Below are 13,689 nucleotides of genomic sequence, written 5' to 3' on the forward strand. Positions count from 1 at the left end.
ATTTACGGCCTGTACTGCGTTAAAAGAAAATGTAATGAAAATGGTATATAGGTGGTATATTACTCCAGTAAAGTTAGCAAGAATATATAAAGTGTGTAACAAATGTTGGAAATGTAAAGAAAAAGAGGGAACGTTTTATCATATGTGGTGGGAATGTAAAAAGGTAAAAGGCTTCTGGGAAATGGTATATAATGAATTGAAAAAAATGTTGAAATATACATTTATTAAGAAACCAGAGGCATTTTTGTTGGGAATGGTAGGGAATGAAATAAATAGAAAGGACTGTAAACTTTTTTTATACGCAGTAACAGCGGCAAGGATACTACTAGCCCAAAAGTGGAAACAAGAAGAATTACCATCGAGGAAAGAATGGAGAATGAAACTAATGGAATATGCAGAACTTGATAAATTAACAGGAAAGATCTGAAACCTACGAGATCCAGTGGCGTAGCGTGGGTTGTCAGCACCTGGGGCAAGGCAAGTAATTTGCGCCCCCTAACCCTAACCCCCAGATGTTGCGCCCGGTGCGGCCGGCCCCCCCTGCACCCCCCACGCTATGCCACTGACGAGATCACAGATTCACCAAGGACTGGAGTAAATTTGTAGATTATTTGAAAAGTATATGCGATGAACAAATAACGTTTGTTGGTTTGCAAGAAGCTCTGTGAAAGATTATGATAGAAATATTGTAAAAAAGGGAGTAGGGAGGGAGAAGGTTGGTCAACTAAAGGCAATATTAAATTAAGAAATGTGGAAGATAGAATTAAAACGGAGGATTTGCGGAAGAGCTGAGGGAAGTCTAAAAGAATGGCTTTGTGATGGCCTGGGAATCCGATTCAGAGGCTGAACCGGAGGAATCCCAGCCTGCACAGGAGTCCCCGCCTCCAGGGCCGGCTGAACTGGGGCAGGGCCTTGATTCTGAAGCGCCTGCACCTGTGCCAGATCCTCAGGAGCAGGCACCAGGTGAATCCACTCTGGCTCCGGTGGTGGTTGAGGACTCAGTGCCTACAGGTGAGTCTCCCCCTGGGTCCAGTAACCCTTCAGCCTCTCCTGAACTGCAGAGGCTCAGGGCAGAGAGGCGGAGAGAACTGGTTTCTCCCAGGAGGAGTGCTCACCTTAAGGCCAGGAGAGGCGGGTCTCCTGGGGGCCGGGCCGCCCCTGGCCTCAGAGAAGATAAAGGCCAGTCAGCCCGGTCCCAGGTTGCGGGAGCAACGTCGTTGAAGAGCTGTTTCGGCCAGCACCCAGTCCGGTTCCCCCAGAGTTCCTGTCCTTGCCCGGCTCCTCGCTGTGGACCCCGCTTCGCCCATGGAGGACTGTCTGCCGACCCTCGACTCAGGTCCTGGACCTTGCCCCATGGTAACCTCCCCCCCGGACCAGCACAGGCTTGGTGAATTGTGTATGATGTGTTTTTTCTAAATTTGTATTGTAAAATGAATAAAAATATTATTATTATTATTTTAAAAAATGCCATTTACCTTCCTGCCATAGCGGTTCCTATTTTTCTACTTGCCTTGGTGTGCTTTCGAACTGCTAGGTTGGCAGGAGCTGGGACAGAACAACGGGAGCTCACCTCATTGCAGGGATTCGAACTGCTGACCTTCTGATCAACAAGCCCAAGAGGCTCAGTGGTTTAGACTACAAAGCCACCCACGTTCCACAGAACTATAAGGGACCCTGGACTCTGGGGAATGAATGCATTTCAACAAATACATTGGCTTCTGGCTCACTGCTGTTGGTCACTAGGATATGAGGCCTAGTCTTGGTTGGATGCTTAGCTAATACATATCCTACATACCTAATCAACAGTACCGATTTGACCAGGACATCCCAGAATTATGGGATCCTGGCTTCTGATGGGATGTCCCATTTTCAGGGCTGAGCTCTCTCTTGCAAGTCATCTGGATCCTGTGAGAGCTTAGCATCAAAAGTCAGTTGTGCAAAATAAGGTGCCTGAGCTGGAGTCCATGGACGTGGGGGGCTGCTGCTGGGGCAGGCTAGGCTACCCCCCCCACCAGGTCCAGATCCTGCGCCTGCTCCAGCTGGCGCAGCCCCTGCTGGAGGAGAAGACAATGAAGCCAAGGATGAGAATGGGGAAGAGGAGGAGGAGGAGTTGGAGGTGGCAGTCTAGCACACTGAGGGAGCTGCTGGTGGTAACAGAGATAGGGGGCTGGGGCAGGGAAGAAGAAGAAGAAGAAGAAGAAGAAGAAGAAGAAGAAGAAGAAGAAGAGGAGGAGGAGGAGGAGGAGGAGGAGGAGGAGGAGGAGGAGGAGGAGGAGTTTGGATTTGATATCCCTCTTTATCACTACCCTAAGGAGTCTCAAAGTGGCTAAAATCTCCTTTCCCTTCCTCCCCCACAACAAACACTCTGTGAGATGAGTGAGGCTGAGAAACTTCAGAGAAGTGTGACTAGCCCAAGGTCACCCAGCAGCTGCCTGTGGAGGAGCAGGGACGCAAACCCGGTTCACCAGATTACGAGTCTACTGCTCTTAACCACTACACCACATTGACTCTCATGGCTCACATGGGAGCATGTCTCAGTTTTAACTGGTAGAATGTTGGTAGGTATAGTCATATAGACTATGTGTGCTCAGACCTCAGAACCTTCTTCAGGAGCGGAATAGAACAGCACTGAGCAAAATCGGTCCCTGTGATCAGCAGCCCTCTAGACTGGACAGCGCTGGCATAACCACTAGAAGGCAGGCTTGATGTAAAAAACTTAGAATTTTGGTTCAGGGCCCAAAGGGGTCTGCTATGGTCGGAGAATGCGGGTTATGTCCAACCAAGGAGAGAAAGAAGCAAACAGCTTTTTTAAAAAAGCCAAAGATCCATTATTCGGTTGCAACCAGGCTCCCTACACAAAGGTGACACAAAAGGTATGAGGAATCTTGCCCAAAGGTAAGTTTGGAATTTTATACAGTCGCAATTGTGGGTGTTCTTATTTGTCACAGCTTCATCAGTTTGAGCAGGGTGCAAAAGGGAGGTTCGGGTGCAAGATACAAAGTGGGGGTGCAAATCCTATGTACATGAGTAAGGTTATACCTCAAAATCCAGGAAGAGATGGCAAATGATATGGTAACCTGGTTTTTCTAGAATAACAGTAGGGATAAGAGTTTTATCTGACAGCTGAATTCCTCTCCCCAGCAGAGTCAAAGGAACTGAATCTTAGTCTTCTGGAACATTACTTAAGAAGGAAGGGGAGCTGAGCGGAAGTGATTAGCATGAGGCTAAAAATAACATTTATACTTTCATGGTTATAATAAAGTGATGCAATCGAATTCATGGGTTCCAATTTTATTTTCCTGAAAGTAGTTACGATCATTGAGAAGTTGAAAAAACACTGAGAAGGCACAAGGATACAAAGGGGTCGATCCCATTTGCAAAGACGCCAAATGTAACAATTGCATAAGGGTCCCAGTAAGGATTCACATTTACAAGTAGTAAAGACACAATTACAAGGGGGGGGGGGCGGAACAAAAACAAAAAACCCAGATACATTTTAAAATTACCTGGATACGATTATAAAAAATGCTTGGTTACAATTACAAAAGAATGCTTTGATACAATTATAAAAATAGAGATAGGGTAAAGTCAGGAAATTGGGTAATGGGCAGTGCAGGGAGGAAAGAAAAATACTTTATTTGGCAGAAAGGGAAAAAAGAATTTAAGGGAGGAGAATAATAGGAGAAGCGAATTAAAAAGAGAGCAGACTAAAGAGAAAATTGAGGGAAAAGTTTATCTCTCTCTCTCTCTCTTAGGTTGTCTTCATTTGGTTTATTTGGTCTTGGTTTTCAGCTACTTTAGCTATTTTTTCTACATCAGGCTTTCTTCTGCATTTGCCATGTCAACAGGGCAGCTTCTTGACACTTTTTACACACTTTGCTTTAGCCTCAAGGCTCTGCAGCTTTTAGCTCATGATACTGAGGTGCGTTTGGCAAACCTGGACAATCTAGGTTGTTGTTGTTGTTGTTGTTTAGTCATTTAGTCGTGTCCGACTCTTCGTGACCCCATGGACCAGAGCACACCAGGCACTCCTGTCTTCCACTGCCTCCTGCAGTTTAGTCAAACTAATGTTTGTAGCTTCGAGAACACTGTCCAGCCATCTCATCCTCTGTCGTCCCCTTCTCCTTGTGCCCTCCATCTTTTCCAACATCAGGGTCTTTTCCAGGGAGTCTTCTCTTCTCATGAGGTGGCCAAAGTATTGGAGCCACAGCTTCACGATCTGTCCTTCTAGTGAGCACTCAGGGCTGATTTCCTTCAGAATGGATAGGTTTGATCTTCTTGCAGTCCATGGGGCTCTCAAGAGTCTCCTCCAGCACCATAATTCAAAAACATCAATTCTTTGGCTATCAGCCTTCTTTATGGTCCACCTTTCACGTCCATACATCACTACTGGGAAAACCATAGCTTTTACTATACGGACCTGTGTTGGCAATGTGATGTCTCTACTTGTCTCTACTTGTGTCTAACAATCTAGGTTAGGAGTGGTGAAACTGCAGCCCTCCATACATTTGTTGAATTCCAACTTCCATCATCCCCAGCCAGAATGATGGGAGCTGGAGTCCAGCAACATCCAGATGGCTACAGCTTTGCCCCCCTGATCTAGAACCATGTGAAGTCACCCACAGCTCCGGCTTGCTGACTTTGACACCTACATCCCCTGCCTTGTGTATGTTTCATTCCATGTTTTGCACAGTAACAGGGATTCCAAACATCTTAATCTGCCGCACTCAGCAGCTACACAGAAGTGACTTTGTGACCAAGAGCTCAATACTCAGATGGGCTCAAAACTGTCATGGGATTTTAGGGATATTTTGTGGGGGGAATAAGCAAGGATTTATTGAAAAAGTAGAGAAGTAAGAAGAAAATGCTAATTAAATTAACCCCTGCAAATATAGATATAGCAACTACACTTTCAGTTTTACTTAAACTAATGTCATCCCAAATAACCTGAATGATTTTGCCTCCTAGCAGTTCACTGCAGTTAACAGAGTAGGAAGCCTACATGCTGTAAGAACTTCCTGCAGGCTAAGATACCTTTGAAAAAGTGATATCAATGTGTTAACTGTCTAACCCACATTAACATTCATGGGTATTATAGATGGTAATGCACTTTGCAGTGACAGGAAAATAAAGCACATTCTCACTCTATTTCTTTTTATTTTTATTTTCTTTTGGGGAGGACAATAAGCACAGAGATAATGGAAATGCCAATTCCTTGGTCAATGTGCCTTCATTTCATGGTATAACTGCTAAAAGGGCAAATCAGGGCAGTAATAAATTTATTCATAGTGCAGGTTGGTTTTTTGTGTTTTAAGAGCTTAAAAAGCAAGAATATCTAGAGCTGGGAGCCCCCATTTGTTCAGAAAAAGGATCAAAGCAAATGCCTATTAACTTTATAATGCTTTCACTAAAAACGTATTTGTAGAATGTGAAGAAGGCATTCGCTTCTCTAGGGGAAGATAATACAATGAATTTCAAAGTGGGCTGCTGGAAGAAACCTAATGTATGAGTTTATATGCAAAATCCCAGCATATTGTCTGATACAGTACAGCATGTTATCTCTTTGATTACATTACACCTCTTCACTCTGCAACTTAGAGCCATCAGCCCTGTTCATTTATGGACAGGGAAAATCCTAGCCTTGTAGGGGAATGTTAGTGGGTGGGTGAAAAGATCTATTAGCAACCCTTCCATGTAGCATTGTATTAGAAGACGCCGTCCAACTGAGTGTTACTGCTTGGAGGAGATATATGCTACCTGGATTAGGCACCGTGTGATGAAAGCTTCGAATAAGAAGCTGATAACTGCTGCCATGGCCCGAGACTCTGAAATAGCTTTGCACGAGCAACAGAGAAATGCTTCCTTGCTACATTATAAAATTAGGCTTGAAGCAGATGATATGTTCACTAAGGAAATAATGTGGGGCCCATTCAGACAGCTGCTGTTTTGGGAGATGGATTCACATGTATACCAGAAATGAAAAAAGAATGTCTTTTGCAGTTAATGACAAAGAAATGCACTGAGAAATGTGGGATGAATGAACAATTAAAGATGTATAATCCTGCAAGCAAATCAAGACGAATGCTCATTGCCATATAACCTCCCCACAAACATATTGGAATAAATGCTCAGTGAAGACCAGATACAGTCTAACCTTTTCTTTTATTAGTTACAACCCTTGAAAAGTTGGAAATTAAAATCATACCTACTCAGGCACAGACTGACCCACTGGGTGATATGTATTTCTTTCCACAATGCAGAGGTGCTTCAGACAATGGTGATCTCAGTTTAAACAAAGTCTGCACAAAAGCACATGCATGCAAATGGTCAATGCACACATGTGAAGCAAAACAAAAAACAAAACCCACTGTTTTGGGGGTAGGCAACACAAACACTGGATGTTCAATAGGCACAAAAAATGTCTTTTCTTTCCCATCTTCAAGCATACCGTGTCTGTTCAGTCACTCAAAACAAAGAAATCAATGCAAAAGGGAAAGATAAGTAGGTGTCCCAGGAATTAAATGTTTCCTAGAGGAGTCCTCAAATTCTTGCCTTCTAAGTTCATGCTATGGACCTTGTCAACATCAGCTATGTTGCCTCAAAAACTGGTCTGTTCGGCCATTCATCCTTCACTCCTGGGGCATCCACTTCCATGACTTAAGGGACATATCTTCCAATTTATACAATAACAGCTTGGATCCGCAGAACAGGCCAGAATTAGAGACATTACACTGTGCACAGCATCACAGGCTTCCCAATTCTTGGGTTGCAACTCAAAATCAAATGCACAAAATGGGCACAAACATTGGTGACTTTGGGGCACTAAAGCTGAAATTACTATGTCACAACGACAAGCCATCAAGGTTCACAAACAGCTCCTGAGCCCCAAAATGACAGAGTGCCACAGTGCTGTTGTGGCAGGTGCAACCTGATCTCTAAACACAGGTCACCAAAGTTCTCAAAAACCCATGCAGCTATCATTCTCACATAGTTCAACAGACAGTACTGTTCAGTTTCTGTTAATTGGTTCTCGTGGGAAACTTGCAGATTCTAGCTTCACCAATTAACTCCAGCTGGTGTCAATTTACTCTTGGCAGAAAGCCCAGGTCTGCTTGACCTAGAAACTACTCACTCTGATTGGTTAACGAGCAGCACTCAACTCTGTTATCAAGGGATTGTTAGCTCAGTTTGATGTGAGGTGTGTTAGGAGTTAGAAGTGCTGTGTATGGTTATGAGAGAGAGAGAGAGAGAAAGAGAGGATTTATTTTGCTTTTATTTGTATGCAGAAACTCTGCTGGTTTTATTTTTTCCCTTTTAATAAATCCTGTAAATAGTTATTCTGAGTCTAGCTGACTAGTCATTACTGCCGCAACTAGCTTCCTCGCTGTGCAGGAAAACTCTGCTACGTTTGGGCTAAAGCCAATAGGGCTATGCCTGACACTCCAAAGTTCCATGAGGTTATGGGCATTGTGCTGCCAGCCTGAGTTGCGGTGGTGTCAGCATCAACGGCGTTGGTTCCAGTAGTTCCAGAAGTTGTTGTTCTCTGGCTGGTTCCTGACCGTGGTGAGCTGGTGACGCAGCAGACACGAGGACAACAGCTGCAGCGTGTGAGTGCTGGGTGCTGTGGTTCCTGTTTTCTCTCTCGGTGGTCGTGAGTAGCTGGTTCCGGGTTCCAGGGACATCGCTCTCAAGATGGCCTCACAACCAGGTCAGATGGCTTTTGAGCGTCTGAATGACTCCAATTACTTGCTGTGGTCGGAACGCATGCAGGCAGTGCTGCAGAGGGATCGTCTCTGGCAAGTGGTGAGTAAGTTTCCTACGAAGCCTGATGATGAAGACCTCGATAAAGACCAAAGAGCAAGGGCCACAATTGTCTTGGGGCTGGAAGATTCCCAGTTGCCGTATGTGAGGGGAATCAAGACAGCTAGAGGTGTGTGGCAAGCACTTAAAGAACTCCATGTGCGTGAGACAGCGGTTTCCAAGCTGTTCATTCGCAAGGCATTGTACAAGGCAATGTTACAGCCTGGGGTTACAATGCAGGAACACCTACACAGTTTACAGTTAAAGTTTGCTGCGCTACAGGAAAGAGACTGTGCATTAGACCAGCAGGAGAAGGTGGCTATTATTTTGAGTTCTCTCCCGGAAAGCTGGGATAATTTAGTTTTGTCTCTAGAAGGCATGCAGGAGCATGATTTATCAGTCAGTTACGTTACTGGGCGTTTGATTGAAGAATGGCAGAAGAGGCAAGAAAGGTTGTTGGCTGCAGAGGCTTCTACAGGTGGGCGGTTTGGAAGGAGTTCTCATGCCGTGCCAGAGGTGAAGCAAAAGCAGCGTACTGGTGAGGAGTCAGCGTTTGCTGTTAGGCGTTGTTTCCGATGTGGGTCTTCAGCGCATCTAAAACGACAATGTCCGGAGTTGGTCAAGTCTCAGTTGCCGGTGCAGGAGCAGAGACGAGATCAGCAGCAGCAGCAGCAGCGTAAAAGGAAATTCTTCAAACGAAAACAGTCGGCTCAGCTGGTGACCGGCGAGGTCAAGATTGCTGATGAGAAACAAGCGGTCTGGGTGGTCGATTCGGGAGCGTCTCGCCACATCGTGAATTCAGATGAATTGTTTGTTTCCAAGAACTCAGCACAGCGCAGCCAGGTGGCTCTAGCAGACGGAAGTACTTCCGAAGTGATTTCGGGGGGTGCAGTTTTTGTTCCTTGTCTTCGCGAATGCCTGCAAAATGTACTTTGTGTGCCTTCATTAAGGAGCAATCTGATGTCTGTAGATTGTTTGCTAAAAGCTGGGTTTAAAGTGCATTTTGAAGGAGACAGTTGCATTATTAAGAAGGCTGGTGAGATTTTAGGCACTGCTAAGTCAGAGGGAGGCTTGTTTTGGCTTAAAGCAGGATCTCAAGTTGCAGCAGTAGTCAGTAAATCTCAGCCTGCTAACAAAGCTATACATGACAACTGTGTGCACTTATTGCATAGGAAAATGGGGCATGCTTGCTGGAAAAGTGTACTAAAAATGTCTGAATTGGCTGATGGGGGTAATTTAAAGAGTTGTAACAAGTACCTTGATTGTAATGTTTGTAAAAAGGTTAAAACCCACAGAGTCTCTTACCCCAGAAGTGACAGAGTTAGTGAGGCACCGCTACAGCTGGTTCACATGGATGTAATTGGTCCATTTGCTGTAAGCAGGGGTGGATCGCGTTTTTCACTAACAATTGTGGATGACGCCACGCGTTATTCTTGGGTTTTTCCCATGAAGAATAAGGGTGACGTGTTCACTAAGTTTAAAGGCTGGGTGGCATCTGTGGAAAGATTTCTGTCCATTAAACTCAGAAGGATTCAGACGGACAGAGGTGGCGAATTTATGTCAAATGCCTTTAAAGATTGGTTACAAAAGCGTGGCATTGGGCATAGAAAAACGAACGTTTTTTCCCCAGAGGAGAATGGCGTTGCAGAGCGAAAAAACAGATCTTTACAAGATATGATGTTTGCCATGCTTGATGATGCTGATTTGCCCATGTCTTATTGGGGGGAGAGCATGCTCACCGCGTGTTATCTCCAAAACAGGCTCTTTCATCAAACAATAGGTACAACCCCGTACTTTAAATTGTTTCAGAAAAAACCTAAAATTGACCATTTGCATGTGTTTGGATCAAAAGCCTGGGTATTAATTCCGAAACAAATGAGAAAGAAGGGAGATCCTAAGACCAAACAGCTAGTGTTTGTGGGTTACCAGGAGCTGGGAAAAGGTTTCCGCTTTGCTGAAGGGTCAAATGGCATTGTGATCTCCAGGAATGCCAGTTTTTGTGAACATAGTGGCTGGGAGAGACTACATGCCAATACTGAGGTTTGGTTTGAACCTTCCCAGGAGCTTCATGACTCTGAAAGTAGACATAGAGAATCAGAGTCTGAGGGGGAGGAAAGTTCAGATAAGAGCTCTCAAGAAAGTGGAGTTAGCCAGATACCAGTTGCTAAGCAACAAAAGAGAGGTCGTAGTTCTGAGGAGGAAAGTGGGTCAGAAGAAAAATTTTCTCCCAGAAGATCTAAAAGACAAAACAAAGGAGTGCCTCCAGTGCGTTTTTCTCCTGATACTGCAAATGTGTTTAGTGTAAGTGCAGAACCCAAGAGTTTTCAGGAGGTGTTAAAGTTACCAAAAGAGGAGGCAGAGCGCTGGAAACAGGCAATGGAGGAAGAGATGTCCTCTCTGAATGAGCACAAGGTTTTTACACCAGTGGCAACGCCTGAGGGGGCAAAGATTGTATGCTGCAGGTGGGTGTGCAAAAGACTTAGGCCCGGTTAGGACATATCTAGGGTTGGAAGTGTGCTGGGCCCAAGATGGCAGCTGCCTAATTAGTCAGCAGAACAAAGTTAAACAACTACTGACTACATACAGGATGCAGGATTGCAAAGGGGCAGCGGTGCCTATGGATCCAGGTTTCATAAAAACACTTCATATAGATGAGAGTCCTGAATTTGAACATCCTGATGTATATCACTCTGTAATTGGAAGTTTATTGTATATAGCACAGTGGTCCAGACCTGATATTAGCTATGCAGTAGGCATATTAAGTAGATTGGTCTCAAAACCCACACTAAATGCCTGGAAAGGGGTAAAACAAGTTCTGAGGTATCTCAAACAGACAATTGGCTATATGTTACAGTTAAATTCTTCAGAGGATGAAATGTTGAGTTGTTACTGTGATAGTGACTGGGGAAATTTGCCAGATAGAAAATCTGTCACAGGACTAGTCATAATGGTCGGTGGAGCGTTAATCAGCTGGCGGTCACGCAAGCAAGACGTTGTAAGTGTGTCATCAACGGAATCAGAGTACGCCGCATTGAGTGAATTGTGCAACGAGGTGATTTATTTCAAGCATTTGATGGCAGATTTAAATGTGAATTGTGGAGAACCAGTACAAGTTTACATTGATAATCAAGCTTGTATAACCTTAAGTAAAACAGAGGGTTTCAAATCGCGTTCCAAACATATCTCTGTAAAATACCAAAATGTACGTTGCTCTGTACAAGACAATGTAATCACCTGTACTTATGTATCAAGTGAAGAAAATGTAGCAGATGTGTTAACTAAACCATTGGCAAAGATAAAGAACAAGCAAATGTGCAAGGGTTTAGGTTTGCTGGAAAAATAATCTCCTACATAGGTGTATTTGATGTTAATTGTTCAGCAGAATCTGTGAGGGGGTGTTCAGTTTCTGTTAATTGGTTCTCGTGGGAAACTTGCAGATTCTAGCTTCACCAATTAACTCCAGCTGGTGTCAATTTACTCTTGGCAGAAAGCCCAGGTCTGCTTGACCTAGAAACTACTCACTCTGATTGGTTAACGAGCAGCACTCAACTCTGTTATCAAGGGATTGTTAGCTCAGTTTGATGTGAGGTGTGTTAGGAGTTAGAAGTGCTGTGTATGGTTATGAGAGAGAGAGAGAGAGAAAGAGAGGATTTATTTTGCTTTTATTTGTATGCAGAAACTCTGCTGGTTTTATTTTTTCCCTTTTAATAAATCCTGTAAATAGTTATTCTGAGTCTAGCTGACTAGTCATTACTGCCGCAACTAGCTTCCTCGCTGTGCAGGAAAACTCTGCTACGTTTGGGCTAAAGCCAATAGGGCTATGCCTGACACTCCAAAGTTCCATGAAGTACAACTATTGGCTTTGTTCATGGGGGGCCGTAGTGGGGGCTCCTTAGGGAAGGTCTCACGTCTCCTGCGGAGGGCAGGGCTCAGCCGGCTGGGCAGGTTGGCTTGATGAAGCAGCTCCCGGAAGACCTCCACCACGTTCTCATTCTCCTTAGCAGATGCCTCCAGGAAACGGCTGTTCCAGTCAAGCTCCACCAAGGAGAGGGCGTCCTCGGGCAATACCTGTCTAAGCCCACCGGCTTCTGCCTTATTGCCCACCACTACGATGGGAGGGAACTTGTCCTCTTTCAGCTCTAGGATCTCCTCGTGCAAAGTCTTCACACACTCAAAGGACTCTGCATCATCCACAGCGTAGATCAAAGCGAAGGCATCACTGTTCTGAATGGAGAGTTTGCGCATCGCTGGGAAGGAGTAGCTACCACTGGTGTCCAGAATCTCAACCTTGATGGTGGCTCCACTCACCTCAAACTCCTTGGTGTGCATCTCCTCTACTGTTCGCCGATGCTTTGGCTCAAAAGTGTCCTGCAAGAAGCGCCGGATCAGGGCCGTCTTGCCGACCCCAGCTGCACCCAGAAACACTAAGCGCACTTGGCTCTTCTCCTTCACTGCCAAAGACATGGTGTTGTGCCTGTCTGTGTGGATGTGTTGGCTTGGGCAAAGGGGGAGACAAGTTGCTTTTAAGTCCTCAATGTGTGATGAAGCAATGTGTGCCTGGTCTTTATGTGACCCAGCTTCAGAGAGCAGCGTCTCCTTCCCCAGTAGCTCTGCAAGTTCGCCTCCACACTCTTTGCTCATCAACTTCTCCCGGCTGAATTGCTGCTGTGTGCACAGCTCATCTTTCCATTTATTTACACTCCCTCCTGCCACACTGCACACACACACACAGTCTCGACTGTCTCCTCCAATCTCTGCTGTGGGGAATCAGTCTAACCTTTATATAACCTTTGTGCAAGCAAATCTTGTTCATTTATTATTTCTTATTATTATTATTTATTATTTCTTTTTTAATTTTCTGCCCTGCCTTTTACCATCTTGGTCCCAAAGCAGCTTACAAAATAAATAAAAATACAATACATGAAAACATATAGTAAACATCAGGGCAGCATTCATGGTGCAAAGGCACAGATGAACACTCAATAAACAGATTACCTGGAGGAACTGGTGGTTGCCTCTCATTCAAATGAAAAGTTGATGGATACTCAGGAAATGTTGAGTTGGATGGATGCAGAGCCAGTTAGTCACCCTTGAAATCAATGGGACAACTATTTTTTTCACTTGGATCTCAGTGGGACCTATGCTAAATGCAGGATCCAACCAAATAGATGACGTGCTCGGGTTCTGCTTGTGGCATCTGGTTGGGCATTGGGAGAACAGGATTCTGGATGAGATGGGGCATTGGTCTGATCCAGGACAGTTCTTATGTTCTTATTCAAACCAAGGACAGGCAGCTCCTATAAAGATATAACATGCCTTAATGTCTTGGGAAATGAATCAGTCAGCAGTTGTTTTATCACAATCAGCTTTTTTAAGCTTGCCTATTTGTGTTGACCAATGCAGGAGTTGTTCCTGAGCTCCATCTTTTGAGATTCTGATTTTTACCTTGTTGCTCTTGATACACCACAATTACCAGCACTAAATATAGTGAGCATCTCTCTCCCTCCCCCCCCCACCCAATGTGGTGAAGCAGCAGGCCTTTATTAAGTCTTGAAACCAAAATCTGCATTAGAAAGGCTGAATCTTGACAGCTGTAGAGGCTGCAGGAATTCGCAGGCTTTTTACTTGTGGCACCAAAGCTCTACATTTGATCCCAGTGCTGAGAAGCTTTCCTGTTTTTGCCTTTGTTAGGTACCTTTCAAAAGTTGCTTGGAATGGCAGGCAGTTGCTAGGCTGTCTCTAAAAAAAAACAACAAAGCCAGAAAGAAGCTTGGGTGTGAACTAATAATAATAATAATAATAATAAATTTTATTTATACCCCATCCTCCCTGGCCAGAGCCGGGCTCAGGGTGGCTAACACCAGTAAAATTACAGTAAAAACATAATAG

General features: G+C 44.6%; 1 pseudogene across 1 annotated transcript; it reads right to left on the reverse strand.

The window, feature by feature from the left end:
- Positions 1-11,592: 11,592 nt before the first annotated feature.
- On the reverse strand, positions 11,593-12,560 carry LOC308596868 (ras-related protein Rap-1b pseudogene; annotated as a pseudogene). The gene has a single exon. The product of its transcript is annotated as a ras-related protein Rap-1b pseudogene (transcript).
- Positions 12,561-13,689: the final 1,129 nt, after the last annotated feature.

This window comes from Podarcis bocagei, assembly GCF_964188305.1.
Source record: "Podarcis bocagei genome assembly, chromosome: 10".
Classification (NCBI taxonomy): domain Eukaryota; kingdom Metazoa; phylum Chordata; class Lepidosauria; order Squamata; family Lacertidae; genus Podarcis; species Podarcis bocagei.